Below are 8,941 nucleotides of genomic sequence, written 5' to 3' on the forward strand. Positions count from 1 at the left end.
TCTTGTTGAGTAATGGCTTCAGTGTGGCCAGATTGGCTTATTTTACGCCAAACTGGCTTATTTTGTTGGCGACTGGCGTAAAAAATTTTGGAACTGGCTTGTGGCTTAAAACTTGGCTATTTTTATTTTGAGCTGGCTTATTTCTTGGCGTGATTTACTTTTTCGGGAAGAATTTATATTTTTTGGCAATTCATCCAATTTTCGAACGAACGAACGAACGAATGCTCACGAAAGGTCAAACTCACGTTTTAACTCTATGGTCAAAATACGAATCTAACCGCGGCACTGCGGTGAAGTTTTCAAATCCTAAGAGACATGTTGCTTCGTAACGACAGCATAAATAGCATTAGCCATTAAGTCATGGTGTTGAACTACAGCTGAAGGTATAGTATATTAGTTTTTAATTATTAGTATAGAACGAATCCAGGAATCAAACTCATAACAGACATATCTGTCAAATCCACAGATCTTGTTTAACTGTTTAGTTCGTGTGAGTTGTCATGCTGTCGTCATGTACACTCTAGCTATTTTCTGTGGTTTGTATTTCTGTACAAACAGATTGGGTACACAGCCTAGCCGACTGGGTACACATCCCAATGCATTGGGTACTGCCCCCAATATATTGGGTACCCCCATACCCGTTTTCACTTTTTGTCTAGGCCTATTCTGAGAAAATACATTTATTTATATTTGAGGTTTTCTTTGCATCACTTCAGTTTAAATATGCTCAAAGGAAGAAGCAAATTGGTCATTGGTTTTCTCAGAATACATGCAAAAGTGAAAATCGTTATGGGGCAGTTGGGGATATTAATTGTTTTATGTACTACCATCAACATAATGTACTACTTCACCCCTGCAGTTGTACCCCACAGGATCTGTACCTAAGAATTTGAGTGCTACACTCCACAATCAGTACTACATTAAACATGGCATAGGTCCTACTACGCTATATATGGAGTAGGTCCTGCTATGCTATATATGGAGTAGTACACTTGGTTAGATGTAGGTATCAAATTCTGAGGTACAGATCTTGTGGTATACTACTACAGTGGTGAAGGAGTACATTATATGTTGATGGTTGTACATAAAACAATTAATCCCTACCTGGTATGGGGGGGTTCCCAATCCATTGAGGTGTGTACCTCAATGCATTGGCTACCAGCAAATTGGGTACATGCCACAGAAAAATAGCTGGTGTACATGACTGGTTTGCACCCCCATTTTTAGCATTGATGAGCATCAGCTTGTGACATAAGCAAACCTGAAGTAATCAATCTTGTTTCAGACTCACTTTTATTCATTTTTCCCAATGTATAAGCCTATAGTTAAATACTAGAGAAATTAGTTATATATAATATACGCTAATAGCTAATATGTAATAAAGTACCATATAATACTAATGAAAATATCAGAAAGAGATATATAAATACAGGCACAGGATAAGTAGATGAGTTACCCTTGCTTTGATGTCTGATTTCTTTGTTACTGTTGCTGTAGCCTAGGCCTATAGGGTAAGACTCCTAGTGATTAGCCAGTGCCTAATCTGAGCTGTATCTCTGATTAAAATGTAGTATGTCCTTTACCATGCAGCTGAGACTTTAATCTTGACCACTACTAATTTTCAGAATTATCAATCTTGGCCAATAGTCTACAAATCTTGACCACAACATTGATAATTAAACATGAGACATTACCTTTAACAGACAGCAACTATGGAAGTCATCCTATAGTTTTGTTATTTAGAAAAAAACCTTTCAGATTTTGAAATAAACAAGGTTCATTGTTATATTAAATTTAATCAATCAACTGTAGACAATCAAGGCAAGTGTCCTGAAAATCAGATCATTGACCCCTCTTCTTTCTGGGCTGGGTTGACAATAGATCCAAATCTTTAATTTGTTCTTCTTTTCTCATGATAAGTTCATACACTTCTTCTGGGGAGAATTCAATTTTTACTGAATGAGATAATCCCTTACTACATAGTTTCTCTTGATGTAAAAAATATGTTACTGTTATAGTAAACTGCCTTGTTGTAAACACTGCTTATTAATATTCAAAATGTTGATGAATATGGAAAGATTTAAATCAGCTATTAGCTAATAATGTGAGGCAACATCATAGTAGGGTTTATCTAATTCAATGGGGTCAGCGTATTTAGACCCAATATATATGGTGTTGTAGATTTAGATCCATTGACAGTTTTCTTTTCAGTATTTTACAATCCAATAGTACATGCTCAGGGGTTTCTTCTGTGTTTTTACAGTACCTGCAAAATGGGCTATTGGCAGCTTCTCCATTTGTCTGCTTTATTTTGTATGATTGAGAGTGGTGGTTGAAGTTAGCTATATTTGAACACAGGCAGTTGAACCAGACTGATTGTATACTGGTTGGAAAGGGGGATAAATTTGGTGGCTTTAATTCAAGCAATGTTTTCAGTCATAATCTAGTCGTATCCCTTATAGTTAGAGATTTCACTGGTTCCATTAGGACTTTTGTTTTTTACTTTGCTATCTCGTCTGCTTTTTCATTTCCTTCTTTACCTAGATGACTAGGTATATATTGAAATTTAGTATCAAAACCTAATCTTCAAAGGCTGCTTAGGTTTTCTTTGGTATGATGTAGGCCTATGCCCAGCGTTTCAAAGTTAGTGTTTCATAAGATATAGAGAGCAGATTTAGAGTCATAGAATATTACTATATGTTAATTGCTCTGTTTCAGTTTGATTAGGGTCTCTAAGCACAAATTGATTGCAGCTACTCCAGCTGTCAGTGCTCAGGTCCCTGACTTGTGTTTTTTTCACAATGCATAGGCTGAGCTCTTTTAAAAAGCATCCTCTTTCACATCCCTCTTCACTTAAAGATCGATCAACCTAGACTTAGGTATATCCATTAAATTCCTCTTTTAAGAGCTATTTGAATCACGGATTGGAGCTTGGGACTCAATTTATTTCTATTTTGAGGGGAAGAATTCTAGTTTAACCCTGGGATGATTGATTTCCAATTAAATTTGAATTCAACTCCTCCATACTCTCTTCCAGTCTGCTCATGCAGGGTGGGCTTATAATAAAAATTAACCATGAAAATATTAATTTTTAAAAGATTTAATCAGTCGGAATAACATAACTACAAGTGTAACTTGACCCCACAAAACCCCTGGAGAAAGGTATTTAAGTTATGACATTTCGCGAGTCAAGAGCCTCCATGCAAGATGACCTGAATGTGAGTTCACTATGGGCTGATGAGTAGAAACTTAAATTTAACGTTCAGAAGTGCAAGTCAATGTGCTTTAGGAGAAAAGGTGGCAGCACCATATGAGCAGATGGTTCATTGAATGTCTTGAGCAGATGGTTTAGGATAATTGATTCCCTCTTTGGCAGAGGGGAGAGATTTGGGAATTGCTGTTGATGAGGAACTAAAATTTAACAAACATGCACAAATAGCTGTTGCCAAAGCATCCAAGGCCCTAAGCATAATCAAGCATATTGTATGCAGAAGATCATCCAAAGTTATGACCAATCTGTACAAGGGTTTTGTGCAATCATTGATAGAATTTGGGATGTGTGTAGCAACACCCCTGAACAATGGCAATCAGCAAAAAATAGAATGTGTCCAAAAACAGCCAACAAAAGCTGTTGATGGATGCAAGAATCTTGATTATCCATCTCAATTATATAAGCTAAAGTTCCCAACACTTTTGTACAGGCCTTGAAAAAGGGATGTCATAATTAATTATAAGCTTTTTAATGCTGACTCCTCATGTCAAGATCCATTTCAGTTTGATGAATTCTCTAGGACAAGGGGGCATAGTAAGAAGTTGTCCTGGAAGAGGGCAGATACCAGAGTCCATAACCACTACTTCTCAAATAGAGTGATTACCCATGGGAACAATCTTCTTGATAATGCTGTAATTGTTGACACCTTTAAGATCACTGTTGAGGGACAATGCAATTTAAGGTAATAATAATTTACTGGCCAACTTTTATTTCATAAAGACAATACGATGGCTGTTTGGACAGCAAGATGGCTGTTTGGACAGCCATCTTGCGCTAAAGGTCAATATAATTATGATAAGTTGTAAACTTCTGAAATCGATGAGTGAGTTGGCTCTCGCAGCACAGCAACAAAATTCAATTCTTAGTTTGTCTTACGTAAAAGTATCGAAATTTATAACGTGTGTCATTCCCAATCTGGCCCACGATACTTCCCATCCATGTTTAAAGTGGTGGAATGTTCAGACTTTGTTAAAATGTGGCTCATCAAACAGGAAACTGGAGATCCGTCCAAGCAAGAACAAATAAAGACTAAGAACCTTCATCTCCCTATCTCGATACTACAACCATGCGGAGTCGAATAAAATACGGCTGATACCTGGCGAATTTGAGTAGAGGTGGAGCTGGCACGGAACATTACAATTCGTTACCTCAACAACTAGCTCTTTGCAGTACAGCCCTGGAGAAGAAAAATTGAGTGAGAACAAGTGAAAGTGTTTGATTACACTTATCATACACGCCTGGAGGCCTGCTACGGTCTTTTCCTCGCAAATGCGCGGTGGCGATGGGGGAAAGTAGACGGCCGTCAACTCAGTGCTCAGCCAGTTCTCAAATTGGCTCCACCTCCGCTCAGATTTTACGGGTTATCCAATAGTCAGTGCATGGACCAAAGACGGAGGTTCTACTCAGTCTTATTTGTTCTTGGTCCCAGGGACGTATTTTTGTTCGTGATAGCCAATTATGACCCTGGAATGGACTTGTGATAAAGACAAAAGTACGATTGTGTTCCTTGTGACCTTTCGTAGCCCTTTAAGGGCGTTTTAGCATCGCATTTATTATTGGGAAAAGGATTTTATTCCAAAGCTTTGACTTTACACAAAGTGATTTCCATAATTTTATGAATCTATATGTGATAATATCCAATGATCTGATTTTTGTTTGTGTATCTATGTGATAATAAACCAATGATCTTTTTTGTTTTTGTCTGCGGGCTACGGTCATTATTAAGTAATGCATCATTATGTCCAACCAATACATAAGGGCTTGGACACAATTTTAAGAATTTGTTCTGGCAATAACTCTATTGCGCCAAAAAGAACCTCTAACTGAATCGAAATGTTGACATTAAAACGCATTGGGTCACAGAGTATCATAATAGTAATCGGAGGTCCGACTCAGTGAAATTATGGGATGCAGAAATTGCGGCGCACACACGGACAGTGCTCGAACTAACACAGGAGAAATCAAGCCGGTGGGCGTCCTCGTCAATAATTTTCCCCGAACTGTTGGACAGGAAAGTAAGCACGGTTGAGCATTTTCTGAACATAGTGCGCGGAAATTTCTGTAAAGTCTCTAGAGTTCCACATGGGGTAGCAGTTTATCGCGATTCTACTAAATGCAGCCTCAAAATAATCTCTACACTGGAACTGAACTTCCGCAAACCAGGGAACAAATTGAAAGGTGGATAATGCCAGTAGGATCAAAGGACCTGAAAAGTGGTAAGTATTTCTGTAAGATGGCTGTCAAAACTTGGACACCATTAAAAGTAAAGTTAGATTTTGGGCAATAAATTGTCTGGCTTATTTTTGGCTTGTTTTTCAAAGGCTGTGGCTTACTTTTTTGTTCACGATCTGGCCACACTGCTGTGAATAGAATTCAAAGGAGTGAGAACAGTTTGACTTTACTCATTTGGATATATTTGTGCTGATGATGAGTGGAATGTTTACCCTATTAGAAGTTGATAGTCGAGTTGGTAGCAATAATACAAGAGCACCAAACATTGCGGTGGAAATCAGGAGAGGATCACGGCTTTGTCTGGAATGGGATGAAGTATATGCAAGATATGTGATATCCTTGAGTAAATTTAAAATGGAGGATCAATTATGTTTCGCAGCAAAAGTTGATATAAGACATGTGAATAGACTTCAATGTGCTTTAAGTGCTTTAGTGAAACATATCGAAGACAATAAACAGTATCGCTAATTGTACATGCTTAGTATTGTTGTTGTAATTATCCAATAAAATTGTTTCGAAATCGAAAATGTTCCCTTTCCTTTTGTTGTTAGAATGTTAGGCTAGTGAATCATGGTCAGTCTAGAGTCAGCAGTTAGAGAGAAAGGATTGAAAAATGAATAAATTTGAGAAAGATAGAATTAGATCGAATCTAGTGTTTATGGAAAAACATTTGATTTTGGATGACGATTTTCTTGAGTTATCTCTTCAGCGCAGGATATTCTCTCGGGGAACACTTGACATTATAATGAAAACTGATTCTCCCCCATTGGACCATTGTATGAAGCTTTGTCGAATTGACTCAAATGCATATACTCAACTTATTGATATATTAATTGGAACAAAGCAAAATAATATCGTGGATATACTTTTGAAAACATTGCCAATAGATTCAATGTAGATGGCTCCCCCACCATTCGAAAGAGGTGACGTCACAGAGTTACTCCTCTCCCATTCCTCTACCCTGAATTTATCCGTCAGCAGGGACGATAGAGTACTATCAGTCCACAGTCAAGTTTTCTATCAAAGACAAAAAATAAATCATTCTTCTAATCATTTACTCTTTTGAAATATCAATATTTACAACGGTTTTTAAATATACAATGCCTGGTTCAGTTATCTCAACATCACTATCATTATCCTCCACTACCATTATAGCCATCAGAGGAGGTGGTATACATTCAATCTCCTTATCATTTATTTATATATCGATCAAAGGGGGCATCTCCTCATATAAATCTTCACGTACTCTAATTGATGATAAACCAGGTGCTAATCGCTCGTCATCTTCAATACACATTCGGGCCGAAGGTCCCCTCCTCACTAGATCCTCTGGCGTATATGACAGACCATCCTTCTCCGTATAATGTACTTCTAGCACATCGTCAGTAGCATCAATTGCTGTACTAGTACAGAGAAGAAGCTCCTCCTCCTCAACTGTGAGCTCCAACTCGCTCCATACATCCTAAAAAGATTGAGAACACTATGATCAAAAAACTAGAGTTTACGGTCAAAAACCTTGATTAGTTCAGATTTTACGGAAAGTTTCACATGTGGGTTTCCAAATATTTTCAAATATGTTTAAACAATAGATATCGCACGCCTCAGCCGTTTTTATTACTTGTAATATGTTATCGCCAATAAAATTATACTCTCAGAGTCAGCATGCCAGGGAACACACATTAAGGTTAAGCACGTTATAGAAACCAAAAGGACAAGTTTACTCCAAGGAGATAAAGAATTTATATAAAATCACACTTTCAGATTCAACATGGCAGGGAACACATGGCTGAAACTCTGTGGTCCTTATAATATCCAAGTTCCATTTGAACAGTATTTTGAGGTCCCCTAGCCCAACCCCAAAGGGCCATTTGACCTTCTTGTATATACTCAGGGGTTTCTTATAAACTTTTTAAACAGGATTACTTAATATTTTTCAATATAACCATAATTTTCATGTCTAAAATTCATCAATTAATCGGATATGGTTTTTTTTTTACATACGGGACGAGATTTAATGTCCTTGGTAAAAGTCTGTACAAGATTTAATGTCCTTGGTAAAAGCCTGCATGAGATTTAATGTTCTTGGTAAAAGCCTGTACGTAATTTAATGTCCATTTCTTATAAATGGGGAGGGAAAAATTAAGTGGTATTAATGAAAATGACGGCACATCAACCGAAAACCGTCTACGAGAACTCCGATTAACCATCACCAAAGTGTCATAATGCCATCAGTGTGCCAACACCCCTAGGAAAATTGTTTTTATAAAGGGGGGGGGAGAAATTAAGTGGTACTAATGAGAATGACGCCATATATGATAAACTTGTTAGAGTGACAAAAACTTTTTTTCCATAAGAGGACATTTTTCAACTAAAAGTAAAGAGCTGCTAGACTAAATCAATGACGAGCAGAAATAATAAAGAATAACTATTCAAACTTAAATTTTCTGTAAACTTGTGTCTAATGATAAACAGGTTAGAGTGAGAAAAACCTTTTTTCCACAAAGGACATTTTTCAACTAAAATTAAAGAACTGCCAGACTAAATCAAAGACGAGCAGAAATAATAACGAATAATTGTTCAAACTTAAATTTTCTGTAAACTTATGTCTAATGATATACTTGTTAGAGTGACAAAAAATTTTTTTCCACAAAGGACATTTTTCAACTAAAAGTAAAGAGCTGCTACACTAAATCAAAGACGAGTAGAAATAATAACGAATAATTGTTCAAACTTAAATTTTGTGTAAACTTATGTCTAATGATATACTTTTTAGAGTGACAAAAACTTTTTTTACACATTGGATATTTTACAGTTAATTTCAAAGATCTGTTTCACTAGATAAAAAACGAGCGGCAATAATAAAGAACAATTTTTCGAACTACAATTCTCTGTGGGCTAACGTCCAATTATAAACATTTTAGTGACAAAAACTGTTTTTTCACACTGGACATTTTAAAACAAAATGCAAAGAACTGCTAGACTAAATCAAAGACGAGCAGAAATAATAACGAATAATTGTTCAAACTTAAATTTTCTGTAAACTTATGTCTAATGATATACTTGTTAGAGTGACAAAAACTTTTTTTCCAAAAAGGACATTTTTCAACTAAATGTAAAGAGCTGCTACACTAAGTCAAATATGAGCATAAATAATAACGAGTAATTTTTCAAACTTAAATTTTCTATAAAATTATTTATAATGATAAACTTGTTATAGGGAAAAAAAACATTCCAAAAACTACGGTTTTCAACTAAAATTCAAGAACTTTTAGATTAAATCAAATATGAGCGGAAGTCCCAATGCGTATTTTTCAAACTTCAATTTTGGTTCAGATTTCGACTAAAGACGTAATTTTTAGAGTGACAAGATCTTTTTTTCCACAAAGTACATTTTCAAAATATAAGTAAAGAGCTGTTAGACTAGATCAAATACGAGCT

This window comes from Artemia sp. Qi Xiang Cuo, chromosome 5, assembly GCF_049724085.1.
Source record: "Artemia sp. Qi Xiang Cuo chromosome 5, ASM4972408v1, whole genome shotgun sequence".
NCBI classification, from domain to species: Eukaryota; Metazoa; Arthropoda; class Branchiopoda; order Anostraca; family Artemiidae; genus Artemia; species Artemia sp. Qi Xiang Cuo.